General features: G+C 41.6%; 1 protein-coding gene and 1 pseudogene across 11 annotated transcripts in view; one reads left to right on the top strand and one right to left on the bottom strand.

Moving 5' to 3' along the window:
* The window catches only part of arvcfb (ARVCF delta catenin family member b), a 270,971-nt gene that overhangs the window by 226,132 nt on the left and 27,161 nt on the right, over nucleotides 1–17,678 (bottom strand). The window lies entirely within an intron of this gene.
* Nucleotides 1,761–17,582, top strand: LOC129179426 (uncharacterized; annotated as a pseudogene).

The following is a 17,678-nucleotide window of genomic DNA, read 5'->3' as shown; positions in this document are numbered from 1 at the left end:
TGTGGTCAAGCTCAGGAACAAACATTGGAGAAGCCAGACTTCATCTTGAGAAACTTTACATGTTTCAAAAATGCTCGAAACACCTCACAACGTTGAAGAAGATGGAACAGAAATCATAGAAATGGAACAGATTAGTTCCAACAGAAATCGGAAGGATCTTAGAGAATCAACCGTACAATTTGCAACCAAAGTGACCCAAGTCCAAATAGGAAAACGATCCCTCTCCAATCTTGAAGGAAACTGAGCTTTGATTTGGGAAGAAATCCAATTTCTCCTTATGGTGACTAACTTTGGAAATGAGAGACCCACTGATGCCTGAAGAGCGTGTACACATCAACGCACTTCTACTACGGAAAGCCAGGAGAAAGCCAAGCAATTTCCAATTTGAAAGTTGAAAAAACTGCAATTCTTCACAGAGACGCAAGACTCCATGTCATCTTGGTTCCTGCAGAGGAGCAGGAAGACCAGTAAAGGACTGATGTGACCTACTCAGGTTCAAGAACTGGGAGGTCAAGTGGGATGTGTTCAGTCGAGTTTGGCTGATTTGAGAATATATTGTTTGATACCTACGTGATGACACGTATTATTCAAGATTCAAGATTCAAGAGGGTTTTATTGTCATGTGCATGGTAAAACAGCAGTTATACCATGCAATGAAAATCTTATTCTGTTCATTCTCCAAAGAAAAGAAAGAAAACACAAGAAAGAATAAGAACATAAGAAACAAACATATATACCAATAAATTAAGCAACAAAAACAGAAGAGACATTAATACAAATAAATAATACAAATAAATAAAGTGCTATGAGTGTGTGCTTGTGTTGCGTGTGGCGTGTGTGAGTGCTTCGTTGAGAAGCCTGATGGCCTGTGGGTAAAAGCTGTTTGCCAGCCTTGTGGTCCTGGACTTCAAACTCCTGTAGCGTCTGCCTGACGGTAGGAGTGTGAATAATGAGTGTTGTGGATGTGTGCTGTCCTTGATGAGGTTGTGTGTTCTGCGTAGGACTCTAGATTTATAAATGTCTTGCAGTGAGGGGAGGGCTGCCCCAACAATGTTCTGTGAGGTCTTGATCACCCGCTGGAGTGCCTTCCTATCACGTGTTGTACAGTTACCGTACCAAACAGTGATGGAGGCTGTAAGGACACTTTCGATAGTTTATATGATGGTAGGTGGTTGTACAGGGCAAATAATTGTTCAATTTAGTGGACAAAGAAAAGACACTACTACTCAAAAGATTGTAACAAGAGAAGGCCGGAGAGACGACTGGTATGTAACAACTATTGTTGCTTCAAATACAACTGTGGTTAGTCTGAGTAGTAATGTGATGCTATTCCTCTTTGATTCAAAGGTTATCAACCTAACCTGACAAGCTCCTGTAGATAGTTGAAGTGCGGATTAAAAGTCAAGAAAATCTACTGGAGTTGAGTTGATAAGTCGTCCTCGGCGATCTTCTCAGCCTTTTCAAGTGCAGGCTGGCTTCAATCCAAAACAACTTGACACACACAGAGTGCAGAGGAGCGTAACATAGTAGAAATTCAGGTATTAGATTGCATCTTTTCATTGTATTTTTCTTAAAGGTAAAGTTAAAATCTTGCCTCGTGACACTCCTACTTATTATGCAATAGTGATGGCTCGTTCATGAACAAAACGGCTCCTTGAAGTGAACGATGAGAGCTGGTTCTTAGAATTGAACGAGCCGTTGTTTTTTCTCGTCTGTTTTTCTGTTAAAGCTTCACGTGATTGCTCAAAATGTGCGGTGCCATGTGTGTTGACACCAAGCAGGCGGGGGAGGAAGAGGTTACACACACAAGAAAGCTGGAAAGGTGAGGACAAGGTTCAGAAACTTTGTGTGTCTCAATGCCATTCTTCGCTAAAAACTACATCCACTGTTACCAGAATAATTCTTTTCCTTTTAGTTTTGCACGTTTCAATGTATATTTAGTTGTGTAATGTTTTGTTTATGTGTTGTTTCACTGTATATAGGTGGAAATTAAAAATACACACAATCAGATTGGACCTTTTTGTCGAAGTGAGATGGGTGTTTTTGCATTTTATAATTAGTTTTCTGTTCCATGTTGTGCATATAAATAAAGCCATATACACAATAAGCATTTGAAATTCTATTTTTGCATTAGAAATTCATTTTACGCCTATTTTGGTAAGAAATCAATTTAAGCAACAAAAAAATCTGAGGAGCCAATTGGGAGCCGAAAGAGGGAGCCGCACTAAAACAACCAGTTCCCTTAGAAGAGACGAAATTCCCATCAGTATTAACCAATCAGAGAAGGAGAACGAAACAAGCTCCCAGCTCTCTCTGGTCCGGCACAACAAATGTTTCATACAATATGTGCCAAGTGTGCTGCCGACAATAAAAGATGGAAACAATTAGAGAAATGGAAAAGCTGATTCAACACTGCTATGAAAAACTGGAGCACAGCAGCATTTACTAAAAACCCATTCAGACGGACTTAATGCGGCGTGGAATCTAGCCCACCCCAACACTCGAAAATGCAAAACAAAAATCCAGTGCATTGTCCTAGACTTGTTACACACACACTTCCACACACACAGCCCAATCTCTGCTCACAGAATGCCTGTAATTTTGTATATATTCACTACCGCCATGCTGATTGGAATTTATCTCAAATTCCCAGACATAGTGACAGCTGGCAGTCAAATATACAAATAAATCAGAGTTTAAGGTATTAGTGCACTGCAATTCAAGAAAGCATAACTATAGTATTTAAATAGTATGCAGTACAAAAACTCATCTAAAAAGTATGCAACCCGTGCTTCTATTATGTCTACTGTTGATTTAAATATAAATGTGGCATCTTTATGATGAACGTTAACAATTCCATTGCACTCGGTATCTAAAAAATGTGTCATGAAGAGGAAATAACATATATGTTGCATCTATTTAAAAATGTATTTCATAAAATTCAAAACAAAGAACAGACATTTAATCTGAGAGGCAAAATATTCAACTACACAATAGCATACAGACCTACAGGCCAAATAGATTGTCCGGTACGTTAATGTTACACATTAACAGTTATTCAGCTACACAATAGAATAAAGAACATACCTGGGAGGCAGAATAGGCTAAATTAACATAACAAGCCAGCGAGTCCAACAAGTTCACCAAGTTCCCGATCTCATTCACTGAATCCAGGGTCAAAGAATATTTGCTTCAACTCTGAGTAGTTTTTTAATTAGATGTTAAATTCTGATGTTGTGCCGTTATATAATGACAAATGACCACAAATAGCATAAAGGATGGCCACAGTGTTTGAGTGAAGATCTGCTTGGTAAACAAAGTAGTGTACAATTGAATGTTGCCAGTCACAAATAAAACACAAATAGTTGACCGTTCTAACAGTGATCAAAGTTGAAAACCCCTGCAGCCTGGACACTGAATTTATTCAGTTTCAAGTTATGCAGAACAGACTTTTATTTATTTGTATTATTTGATTCCGTTAATTTTATCTTGAAGTAAAAAAATAATTATTGAACAATTTATTTCCAATGTATTCATATTATTCCAAAAACATGCATCAAATCAAATTCAGGTTTGTGTCAAATAGTGAAAAATCGTTTCACAAAAATAAAGTGAAAAAACAAAGAAAAAAAGTTTATTTTTTAATAATTACATATTTGCCTATTTAATTAAAAAAAAAAAAATAAAAATAAAAAAAATAATTACCCATTTGCCAGGGGCCCTTTGAATTGTCTAACGGTGACATTGACCCCGAGCACTCATCGTAAATATATCATTTTAAAAAATGTATAATGTATAGTGTGATCGGTATTGGCCGATCTCACTCATGGATGATCGGCATCGGTAGCATCCCTAGTGCAGAGTACTTGTATCTTGATCTGGAAGTAATTCAGTAGCAGCGCAGAGGCAGCAGTACTGCAATGCTACAAAGGTTTATTTTCCTGGAGGTAGCTGAAGCATCAGAGCCAGGTAAACAAACCTCACTGTGCCAAATCAAAGGCATTCTGCATTGCAAGCAGGTGGATAAACAGACAAAAGGTTGTTTGACCCATGAAATGATAAAATGATTGAAGATTGGTCTCTTTGTTGTGGAGCACGGACCAAAAGTTGTCAAGATGTGCACTCAAAGAGAAAAACAACAGGAGGGCACAAAAAGAGCAAAAGGCTGAGAGGCAGCCTGAAATGTATGGTGTAGGATTTCTCACTGTCTGCCTCTTTTTGCAAGACTACTCAACAACACAATACATTTGTTTGTCTGTTTTATGCAGGACCATTATGATAGTTTTGGGTTATCTCTGCTTTTAGTCCGTCTGCTCCTCGAATGCTCCTTCAAAGTAAGGTGGGATGCAAAGGTACCACAGTATGTCTACAGTGCTTCCCGCACTCCGAGGGGAGCAAAAGGAAAATTAATTAATGTTGGTGAAAAAATATGCTGATGGAATCACATATTGTATTGTTTGAACAAACTTTTTCCACAGCAATCATTTTTGACACAGTAAATCAGTAAATAGAACAACAGATGCAATTAGCAGGACTAGACAACAAACACAAAACTCATTTCCATCAAAGTTTGAAGCGGGGTGGCACATGGGACAAAGAAGAATCCATAAAATTTGAGGATCTGGATAAAGGTGCTAATACTAGTTTATTATTATAGTTTGACCCGCTGGGTCGTTCTGATCACAACCTCGTCCATCTCGTCACAGACTACACTCCAGTAGTGAATAGACAACCCCATGTGAAGAGGCCTGTGAAGCAGTGGTCTGAGGAGAGCAGTGCTAGGCTCAGAGACTGCTTCCAGACAACAGACTGGGAAGTGCTCTGTAGTCCCCATGGCAGTGACGTTGACAGCATGACTCACTGCATCACAGACTATATCAACTTCTGTGTGGAGAACACTGTGCCCTCCAAGTTGGTGCGGTGTTTTCCCAACAACAAACCCTGGGTGACCTCTGAGATTAAGGCCCTGCTGAATAAGAAGAAGAGGGTCTTCAACTCGGCGGACAAGGAGGAGCTGCGCAGAGTCCAGAGGGAACTCCGGCATAAGATCAGGAAGGGGAAGGACTGCTACAGGAGGAAACTGGAGAAGCGGCTGGAGCAGAATAATGCCAGGGAAGTCTGGAGAGGCCTGCAGACCATCATAGGCCATGGTAAAAGAGTGGGGGGAGACCAAGCCAGTGGGGACAAGATCTGGGCAGATGAACTCAATCTGTTTTTCAACAGATTTGAGTCTCCTGACCTCTCACCTGATGAAGACCATGGAGAGGATTATCCTGCAGCACCTGCGACCCCTAGTGGGCACTCAGCTGGACCCCCTGCAGTTTGCTTACCAGCCCGGGATCGGAGTGGACGACGCAGTGATCTACCTGCTGCACAGATCACTGCTACACCTGGAGGACAGCGGGAGCGCTGTGAGGGTCATGTTTTTTGACTTCTCCAGTGCCTTTAACACCATCCAGCCGTCACTACTCAGAGTGAAGATGGAGAGTGTGGGAGTAGACCAACACCTGACTGCATGGGTTATAGACTACCTCACCAACAGACCACAGTATGTGAGGCTCCGTCACTGTGTGTCTGACATAGTACTCTGCAGCACAGGTGCCCCTCAGGGTACGGTACTCTCCCCTTTCCTCTTCACCCTCTACACCTCGGACTTCACACACAACTCCACACAGTGTCACATCCAGAAGTTCTCCAACGACACAGCCATCGTTGGTTGTGTTTCAGAGGGGAATGATCTGGAATACAGGACGGTCATCAGGGACTTTGTCAGCTGGAGTGAGCTTAACCAGCTGCAACTCAACACCAGCAAGACAAAGGAGATGATCATTAACTTCCAGAGCAAAACATCTCATTTCACACCAGTGAACATCCAGGGAGCGGACATAGAGTTGGTAGACAGCTTCCTGGGTGTTCACCACGACAAACTGGACTGGTCCGTCAACACCCACGCCCTCTACAAGAAGGGCCAGAGTCGCCTCCACCTGCTGAGGAGACTGAGGTCCTTTGGTGTGTGCAGGATTCTTTTACGGACCTTTTATGACTCTGTGGTGGCCTCAGCCATCTTCTATGCTGTGGGCTGCTGGAGAGGGGGCAGCACGGACAGGGACAGGAGCAGGATCAATAGACTGATCAGGAGAGCGAGCTCTGTCCTGGACGGTCCTTTGGACTCCGTGGAGGAAGTGGGCGAGAGAAGGATGTTGGCTAAGCTGACATCCATCATGGACAACACCTCTCACCCCCTACATGACACTGTGGTTTCCCTTAGCAGCTCCTTCAGCAGCAGACTGTTACACCCACGGTGTAAGAAGGAGAGGTTCCGCAGGTCCTTCATACCGACCGCTGTCAGGCTCTACAACACCTGTACCACTTGACCATGTGTCACTATGTATTCTTTACTTGCGTATCTTGCTTGCTGCTGTAACAAGTGAATTTCCCTGCTGTGGGATAAATAAAGTACAAATACAATACAATACAATACAATACAATACAATACAATACAATGAAACCACTATGCCATTAACTATGGCCTTGGTGGGGGTATGCCTTTGACTAAGTGACAAATACACAACAATACAGGTAAAATGTCATCCCTCGCTATACCGCGGTTCAGATAGCGCTCCCTCACTGTATCGCGGTTTTGAAAGGAAATTCTTAATTAATAAACGATCGCTGTTACATTTACCAAGAATATTGAAAGACAAGTTACAGGTATATGTAGTATTCTGGTCACTAGTCATAAGTACTGTAATGCTATGAGACATGAAGTTAGATTACATTACCTTTCACACTACATGGAGACTGACTACTGAGCAAGCAGAGCCGAGTCGACCATTAAAATGTATTTTCCATCCATCTATCCATCCAACTTCTTCCGCTTACCCAAGGTCTGGTCACGGGGTCAGCAGCCTAAGCAGGGAAGACCAGACTTCCGTCTTCCCGGCTACTTCATCCAGCTCCTCCTGCACCAATCTGCCTGTTGATCTCACTTTCCATCCTTCCCTCACTCGTGAATAAGACCCCGGGGTACTTAAACTCCTCCACTTGGGGCAGGATCTCATCCCCTACCCGGAGATGGCACTCCACCCTTTTCTGGGCAAGAACCACGGACTCGGACTTGGAGGTGCTGATTCTCATCCCGGCCGCTTCACACTCGGCTGCGAACCGATCCAGTGAGTGTTGATGGTCACAGCTCAATGAAGCCAGCAGGACCAAATCATCTGCAAAAAGCACAGACCCAATCCTGCAGCCACCAAACCGGAACACCTCAACGCCCTGGCTGTGCCAGGAAATTCTGTCAGTGACAGAATCAGTGACAAAGGGCAGCCCTGGTGGAATCTGACCCTCACTGAGAACGGGTCCGATTTATTGCCAGCAATGCAAACTAAACTCTGACACCGGTCATACAGGGAACGAACAGTCTGAATTAGGTGGTCCGGTACCCCATATTCCTGGAGTACCCCCCACAGAATTCTTTGAGGAACACAGTCAAATGCCTTCTCCAAGTCCACAAAACACATGTAGACTGGTTGGGCAAACTCCCATGCACCATCAAGGACCCTGCAAAGAGTATAGAGATAGTCCACAGTTCACACACCAGGACGAAAACCACACTGCTCCTCCTGAATCCGAGATTAACTATCCAGCGGATCCTCCTCTCCAGAACCCCTAAATAGACCTTACCAGGAAGGCTGAAAGGTGTGGTCCCACGATAGTTGGAACACACGCTTCGGTCCCCCTTCTTGAAAAGGGGGACCACCATCCAATCAGCCATCACCATCACCAGCCAATCCAGAGGCACTGCCCCCGATGTCAAAGAGTTGCTGCAGAGGCGTGTCAACCACAACATGCTCACAGTGTTGAACGTGCACTGCTTCCCCCTCCTGAGATGGCGGATGGTGATCCAGAATCTCTACAAAGCCATCCGAAAACTCATCCTCCATGGCTTCTCAGAACTCCTCCCATGTCCGAGGTTTTGCCTCAGCGACCGCCAGAGTCACAGACCGCTTGGCCTGCCGGTACCCGTCAGCTGCCTCCGGAGTCACATGGGCCAAAAAAGACCGATAGGACTCCTCCTTCAGCTTGATGGCATCCCTCACCATTGGTGTCCACCAACAGGTACTGGGATTACCGCCACAACAGGGACCAACCACTTTACCATCACAGCTCCAATCAGCCGCCTCGACAATGTCAGTGTCAATCACTGCCAGTCAAACAACATACTGTACCTGTTGTGGCCGATTTTTTTTATGTGTGTTATATCATACTCATCTACACAATATCAGTGAATGTTCCTGCAACACAGGAAGTGAATAACACAAAGCTAGAGTACATGACATCCAAAGAAAGTGTATAAATCTTTCCATGCTGCTGGTTTCTGACGCTTCTGTCTTGATGATTCTAGCTGCGGAACCCCGTCAGCTTGCAGGCTGGATACAAGTTAATTAACGCATGCACCAAACCATATTTGCTCAAACACAGGTCTTACCAGGCTAGTTACGGGATAGATCTATAATTACAGTATGAGCCTATAAATTGTCCATTAATGCCTGAATGGCTTGTTCATTTGCATATAAAGCCAAGGCTCCTCATTCCCTTGGAGATGGCAAAAGGTTGGAACATTCATTTTATTCACGAGTTCTTTTCACCAGGCATTTAAGCAACAGGGAAAGCAGGACAAAAGTGTGCCGGTGCTTGTGATGTACAGTACAGTTAAGCAGGCTGTAGCCCCTGGAAAAAATTTACTCCAGCAAGAAGGAATAAAATGTAGAGTGAACCACTTAATTTATGATCCTCAGGAAATTAATGGAGGCTGACAAGTACAATCATATTTCAGAAGCAGGAGATAACTGTTATAATTATCAGAAAGAAATAGTCAGTGGAGAGACAATAGGCACTTACAAGGGTTACTATGGATATGCAATATCATCTACTGGCCTGAGCTGCAAGCCCATTACTGGTAGACCGTGAGTGTCCATGTTTATTACAATCCAATGTCTTCCAGAATTGATTACTAGGGGTGGGCATTAATTATCGATCCTCTTACTTGATCATGACCATTTTTTATGATCAAATTGATCATAATAACATTTGTATCAAGGAAATCATGATGTGTTATTAAGTAGATGTATATGTAGTAGGTCTCCACTTTTCACAGGTGTTGTGCATGACGTCCCCAATTTTACAAGACTTCAACTCGGCAAGCGTCAGAGGATTAACTCTGCGCATATGTTTTGTGTTTTCTTCCGCTTTTTGCTGCATTTTGGAAACATTAATTCAAAAAGACACCCACACGGCAGCCTCTCAGGGATTACATCACATGCAGCAGAGTGCCCTAATGCAGCTCAATTTAATGACTCAATGAAAAACAATGAAAACTAGGACATTTTCATCACTTTCTAAAAACAAACAAGAATGTCTTTAAGAGCAGCACTGTAGTACAAGAGTTTTGCATATGACATGATACAATTTATAATATTCAGTATATATTTAGTCTTTTAAGTCTTAATCAATAATTGCAAGTCCTCTGAGAGGGATGTGAATTCTAACAAGCTTAGCATCTGAATATGTGCCTCCATTGTGGAAATTGTGGAGAGCACAGCTGCCCTCTATGGGTATGAACATCCTCTTGCACACCCTTAACAGTACAGGTTGTGTGTTGCTGCATCATAGTTGAAAATATATATATATATATATGTGAGCATATTGTGAGCATATATATATACATATATATATATGCTCACAAAGGTCTGTTTGCAGATTTTATACTAATCAGTCAGATTATGTTGACATTCTTACCACTGCTTCCTCTTTAAATGTAAAACAAGCAGCACGGGGGCTTCCTCATCTTGTGAAGTAAATCACTTTTTATTCAAATGAATCCAGCCAAAGTCAATATATTATAAAGGAAGCATATCTTTCATCCTCAATGGCCCATGAGAACACAATGCATATAGAAAAATACAGGCAAACAGGAGCAGTTACGCTTACATTTTACAAAGAAGAAGTCCAACCAGTGGACGGATTTTTACATTGCAAAGACTCCTGTAGATTATCGGTCCATGTTTCTCCTGAGGGACCCTGAATCAAGATCACCACCAGCATGAAAAGCCTCAGAAGAAGGGTGAATGTGAGCCTTAAAGACACTATGATACTGTAGTGTATAAGTATATGCAATCGTAAGAGCATTCAAAATGTCTTAAATATAATTATGAACCACAGTGAGGGTGTCTTTTTTAGAAGGTCATTTTAAAACATAAATGAGTGGAGACAAAACAGTAAAAAGTAACCATACAATATTCCGATTTAAAGTGAGAGCAAACGTTCTTGCAGCTCTTATGGCTGCCCAAATTTAAACATGGATCAGCATATAAATGACAGTTTTATCTACACGAATCTACAAGTGTGTTATGATGACATGATTAGGTCTGCGGCATGCAAAGCCATACACGTGTGTGTGTCCGAGTGTGTGTGTGCGCGTGTGTGTGTGTGAATCATCAAAATGCATTCAGTGAATGAGTAAGCGACTTAATACAATTGAATCCTGGTTGGAAACCTTTACGGACTGATTTGCATACTGAGCAGAGCCTGAATGAAGCAAATTTCCTCCCCTATTGTCAGGAAGCTGGCATAAACTCCATTATTAGAAAAAGCAGGAGTCAAAGCAGTGGAAGGGAGGTCAGGTCTGCCTTGACCTTCCATCCATGGAAAAGACCCAACAGCAGCAGGAGGAGAAAAGCTGAACAGTGATCACTGCTGCATGGAAGAGAAAATATCAGCCACTCACATTGTGACTGCAGTAACACAATGATACACTAGAATGGCTGCCACACAATAGTAAGCAACACAGAGAGGAAACAGACACGCTATCACTGATAATGAATCACTCACTCAAGTGGATCCAAACACTGTCTGGCTTACTCACCCACACAACACACTCAATGATGTCACTTGTTAAATATTGCTCTCCATCAGCCATTCACTTATTCATTCAGAAAACAAAAGTGGATTCTTCAACCGATTTTGGAAAGAAATATCATTTTTCAATGCATTACGTTATGTAATGCAGTGTAAGTGACTGTGGATCATATAACTATGTGCAGTCAATGTGCCCTCCGTAGTGTAGGTTTTATTGACACCATAACACAAAGCTCTGTCACTGCACACCAAATCATCTCTTTTATTGCTGAATTCCTCGAAAAAAAAAGTTGTCCTTCACAGCCCAGACGGTAAATAAGAGTATTTACCAAGCAGTAGAGTTCAGTTTAGCTCTCCGCCGTCTACTTTGTAACGGTAAAGCTTTACCATCAAATAACCAATTGCAATGGGTGGGCAAACTAACGTATGCTGGGGGAGTTGCTGCTGGACTACCCAGTATGCAATGCGGTTGCTTGTAAATCACAGTTAAAGTTACGTGTGTGTAGCTGAGTGAAAATAAAGTATATAAAGAATATAAAGTCTGTGTGATTTTGGTGTAGCAGCATGGGCTCAATTCCTAGTCACGCTCCAACTGATTGCTGACCAGTCCAGCTGAGATAGGTTCTTGCGCCTACTGTGACCCTGCACACAAGTGCTGTGTAATGATATCTAGGTTCTACAGGATGATATGGAGGTATTTCTGGAAGATAATGCTGCCTTAGTGTGTCATTCTTAAGGAAGGGAAAGACACAAAGGAAAATATCATAAAGCAAATGAAATATACAATTGATGAGATGGAATCAGAATCCACAAATGAACGATCCGACTCTCACAGGACTCCAAATTAAACCCACGACAAACGCCAGGGCAGTCTAAAACAGAGAACCAGATGAAATGGATGTTGCTTCAATAAAGCAACAAATTGCCAGTTTCTTACAATCAAAGGAGTCGGATGTAGATATCGACACGACCGATACTTGCATCCCACTGTATGTCAGAAACAACACCACACCCTTCATCATCGTTAAGTTCGCCAACAGGGAATTCAAAGCTGCACTGCTGAAACAGCGAAAGAAGCTGAAAGGTTCAAACGTCTACATGAATGAGCATCTTTGCCAGGAAAGCACGAGGCTTGAGGAAGCATGGAAAGATACATGGTACTTGGAACACCAACTGCAAAATATACATCAAGCTAAATGGAGGTCCAGTAGAGGCAAGAGTGCTTGTTGTCAAATCTATATCAAAGTTCTGGATAAATATTAAAGATCATATTATTACGACAAAAAGGAACATGAAGGATACAACCCACAAAGAAAGAATGGTGCAGTTGGAAGGATTACATTCAATAACATTTGACATCACTACCATGTAGAAAGGGCCTGCTCAACAAGAAGTACTGGAAAAAGGAACCCATGTAACTGCATTCAATGACACTCACAGTACAACACGAAAGACGGCAGGACAGGAAAACCTGGAAGTGGAAATCCAGATTACAATCGATTGGATTGGAGAATGGTATAGATCCAGACAACAACAAGGGAAAAGGAAAAACTTTTTTTTTTTTATTTCCAACTACAGGAAGTGAACAAATGTATTAGCAATTGATGTGAAAAGGAGAGGTGGTTGGTTTAAATAAGCTCTGCTTCTTCCTACTCCTTTTCAGACATGTGAAATTGTGAATTGTAACATTACACTGTAAACAGTATTGAACAGTATTGAAATAAACCATAACCGTAATGTAAAAAATAGATGAATGTGTTTGTAATGTGAAAACACAATGCCATTTCATCCTTTAAAAATGCATAGCATATTTACAGTACATATAGCATATATTGTGCTATTTCAGATTGCCCTTATCTATTGCATTATGAATCCTCAGTATTGTATATGCAGTATTTATATTGACATTTTTGATGTGCAAACTGTACTTACATTACGTTTAATGAATGCAGCCTTAGAGTACCTCAGGCACAAACTGAAAGAGTAATGTTAGAACTGTGTGGAAATTCCTGATTTTTAACGTGCGTGGAATGACAAATGAGAAGGTGTGTTGGGAAGATGGTGTATACTGGAATGTGCTGAGTCTGACCGGGTCAAAACCAGGGCAATGGACAGTTCTCGTGCAGAATTCTGCTCTTGGCTGCAGTCACAATAATGTGCTGTGCCACGTTATCACTTTTCCATGACCGCAAGCAATCTGTTTGACATGAGAGGCGCATGGGTCGCAGAGGGCCGATCGTTTTCTGGCTGCAAGTGGCCAAAGCCGTAGCTCGCATCTGAAAGACAGACTGTTGGGATGGTGAGTGGAAGAGAATGGTGATTGCATCCAGGCCTGGATATTTAAAAAAAAAAAGCATTGTGGGGAAAAGCTAAATGACTGACTGAATGAATTAGTCTTAACATGTCAGCTACAATTAGGCCTGTCACAATAATCAATAAATCAATTAACCGCACGATAAATAAAAATGTACTCGATAATTTTGCGGCCTCGATATATTGACATGTGCATGCATGTTTGTTTTTCTCCCCTCTCTCTCCACCAAACAGGCTGGATGAGTTCATTCTGCGCATATGTGTCAACACCTGGGCGAGTTGGTTCTATAACGGAATGAACAGAGTGAGTGAACCCTCCTGTCAGTCATCCAGCCTCTTTGTCCTAGTGGGGGGAGGCGGGGCGCTAGCGGGGTGCTCATGAGTGCCCACACAGAGTGCTGCAAGTGAGCATTGTGAGGAGTAACAAGCATGCAAACGCAAATGGGTGATTCTCCTGAAAGGGGTACCAGCAACAGTGCAGTTACTTCGAGGGTCATGACGCGGAGACTACAGTGATTTGAAGCCATAGCCATGTGAAAATATAGCCAAACTAGGGGTGTGACGATTCATCGGTACGTTGATGCATCGATTTATATTACTATGATCCAACTACACCGATCTGTGTCCAGCAAAGTTTCTATTCAGGACGGCATATATCGATCTAACATCGTTTAAAAGGTAATCAATCCATTGAAACAATGCCAGGAATCAAAGCATTGGATTTAAGCACAGCAGGTCTAATATTGATGTGTGTTTTTTTGGCACTTCTAATGACAAAGACGTTAAACTTGTGTAACAATTCGATTTGGCATAAGTTGATTATTCATGCCTGTTGAGTGGGGTGCACGAATGACGTCATGTAAAGGCAACTGTTGTGGTTGCCAAGGGTTACAGTGTGGTTGGCACATTGAATAAACAGAGCCGACACGTCCTCTCCAAACAGCACACGTTTGTGAGTTTTTGTCCTGTAAAGAGTGACTCTAGACACCCTACACCTCAGACTCTACACTCGATTCAGTCTGCCTGTGATGTCATCGCCACGCTTTATACTGGATATATATTTATATACTTTATATTTATATAAAGCGTTGGACCACATCGAGTCACATCGAAACATAAGTCCAACTTTAAGCCTTTCAAACTCATGGATCGGAGCTTCAGGACAAGTTAAAAGGTATGTAGAATATAAATTCACTTGAATAGCTATCTGCAGATGACATTTCGCTAAAATCTGATGGTGTGAAATATGTTCATTTTGCCCCGGAATTGCTGTGTACACTAAGTCCCCAACTAACGAACACAATTGGTTCCAGACGACCGTTCTTAAGTTGAATTGTTCTTAAGTCGAATTGTTCTTAATTAGGGGAAAAGGTAATATTACCAATTATATAGGTACTACATGTACGTGTATACATATATACAGTAGTATATGCTTATGTATGTAAATATGAGTTTGGATGAAGTAGTAATATTAAACGAGGATAATTAATGAAAAAAACAATAATAAAAATGATATAATAGCACGTAATGATAAATGTCATTTACCTTTGAAGAGGAGTGGTCGAGCATACGTTGTTGGTGGTAGTGGTGGAGGAAGAGGAGGAGTTATTGAAAAAAGGACAAATCGTCGTCATCGTTAGACTCTTCTAAAAGAGGTAGTGTTCTGTGGGTGGTGTAGAATTAAGCAGGCCTATTAACTCTTCATAAACTTTAATCACACGCTCTGTCTGGGTTGTATCATAAAACTCTTACTCTCTCCTCTTCCTCGTCTTCCTGTATCTGTTGGTCCCATTAGCAGTGTCACAGTGCCCTCTGCTGGTCAAGCATGTACCAGTATAAATATGGACTTATAAGGCAAAACACATGAAAATATAGACTAGTCGGCTTGTGTTTGCATCTCCGAATGTTCGAACATCGGATGTTTGTTCGTAGGGGACTTAGTGTACATGCAATTTGTATTGTGTAGTGAGGTATACATGAAATGACACTTGATTTTCTGCCCTGGACTTTTTGAAAAAAATGTAATGGCTACTCTGTTAACTTGTCAAATGTCACAGCCTAAGTTCTTATATATTTTGTAGTATAGTTGTACTTGCCAAGGTCCGTGGGGTGATCACAGCTTTTGTCTTGACTCAATGTTAAAGCAATGGGAAACAAAGGCGCTATTTCCCAGTATAAAATTTGCGCTAACCTATTTAATACTTGAGGTAGAGAATTGAATGAGGAATCTATTTAAAGTACAAGACATGTACAGTATATCCGATAGACTCAATCACAGACTTGATTTAATTCAAACTGTTAACTCATTCATTCTTAGTTCAACCTGAAGCGTTGGTTGCACTTTATTCAAATAAAATGTGAATGCATTTGCCATTAATTGGTGTTTACTTGTTTGTATATATCCATAATTAATTTAGACGTGATTTCCTTACAAAAAAAACACTGGGAATCTAGGAAACTTCACCAGCACTGTCCAGTATCCAGGTATTTATTTCACAGTAAGACTGGTTGAATTTTTGGCTAAAAAGTTACTTAGTCAATTTAAAGTTACTGAATCGTTTTGCATCGTATCGTTCTAAACAGCTTACTACTCATCTTTAATTGAACAAAATAAAAATAACCACAAATTCCTCTTCAGCATTGTGGTTAGGTTAACAAAGTGTCATAGCACCATCAACTCATCCATCCCTACCACTCTTAGCAGTCATGATTTCATGTCATTTTTTGACAGTAGACACCAAATAAACCACCCCCCCTCCCCCCATCAACTGATGCTGTACATCCCTCCAACATGGTGACCATAGAGCAAATGGCGATGACTGAGGCACAATTAAACAGTTTTTACTCCATCAACTCCTCTGAACTAGCCTCTACAATTTCCTCCTCAACTCCTCAACTTGCGAGTTAGATCCCATCCCTACTCACTTGTTCAAAGGTACTACCCGACAAGTCAACACAGCTCTTCTCAAGATAATCAATATGTCGCTAGGGACAGGCTATGTACCACAATCATTCCAAGTGGCTGTAATCAAACCCCTTCTTAAAAAAAACCTAACCTTGACCCACATGTCTTAGCTAACAACAGACCAGTATCTAACCTTCCATTTTTCTGCAAGGTCCTAGAGAAAGTAACTGCCAATCACTTACACCATTCCCTTCAAAACAACCACTTATTTAAGGTCTTTCAGTCTGGATTTAGAACCCACCACAGTACAGAAACAGCACTCGTGAAAATAACGAACAACCTCGTTTCAACATTAGTTTTATTAGACGTTACAGCAGCATCGATACATTTGATCACCAAATCCTAATACGGAGATTAGGGCATGCCCTTGGCATTAAAGGAACTGCATTCAAATGGTTTCAGTCCTATTTGTCAGATCGCCTGCCGTTTTTATCCATTAATAACAAAGAATGGCCGTGAAGGTCAGGCCGACAGGGTTCTGTGCTAGGACCCCTTAGGCCCCCCTTAGGCAACTTCATTAGAAAACACTCCATTTATTTCCACCGCTAGGCAGATGACACACAACTGTACTTATCAATGAAACCTAACCGAACTGGTCAGCTGTCCAAACTCCCTGGAGTGTCTCAATGACATAAAGAGCTAGATGACTTCAAACTTTTTACTATTGAACTCAGATAAGACTGAAATCATAGTCCGTGGTTCCCAGCACCGCAGAGACAAGATCGCAAATGTTATTACTGCCCTAGATGGTCTTGCACTCACCCCCCACAATACAGTCAGAAATGTCGGTGTCATCTTTGATCAGGACCTTTCCTTACATTCCCAAACACGACAAGTGTCAAAAACTGCATTCTTCCATTTCCAAAACATAAAGAAAATCAGAAAATTCCTGCCACTACCAGATGCAGATGCTGCTTTTGTGACCTCCAGGTTGGATTATTGTAACTCTCAGTTAACAGGTTGCCCTACAAAATCTTGAAAGACCCTTCAGTTAGTCCAAAATACTGCCTCACAAATCTTAACAGGAACCAGATGAAGAGATCACATCTCACCCGTATTAACCTCACTGCATTGTTTACCTGTCAAATTTAGAATTGAGTTTAAAATACTCCTTCTTGCATATAAAGCACTACACTGTCAGGCACCAGTATACCTTAAAGAGCTTCTAGAACCCTATCAACCCAGGAGATCACTGTGCTCCCAGAATTTACAATTACTTGCCACTCCTAGAATTTTTAGAAGTAGAATGGGAAGCAGAGCATTTAGTTATCAGGCTCCTCTGTTGTGGAACCATCCCCCCCACTCAATCAGAGGGCCACACACCCGCTCTCTATTTAAAAGTCAACTCCAAACTTACCTCTTTGCTAAACCATATAGTCAGAACTGACCCCTGATATGCTAATATGTATGAAACACACTCCTCTATGTTACTTGAACTAAGACTAAGACTTCTAGCTTGATCTACCATCTATCCCGCTACTCT

The sequence above is a fragment of the Dunckerocampus dactyliophorus genome, chromosome 4 (assembly GCF_027744805.1).
Source record: "Dunckerocampus dactyliophorus isolate RoL2022-P2 chromosome 4, RoL_Ddac_1.1, whole genome shotgun sequence".
Taxonomy (NCBI): domain Eukaryota; kingdom Metazoa; phylum Chordata; class Actinopteri; order Syngnathiformes; family Syngnathidae; genus Dunckerocampus; species Dunckerocampus dactyliophorus.
Note: the sequence above shows the minus strand (reverse complement) of the source record. Positions and strands in the feature narration are given on the sequence as shown.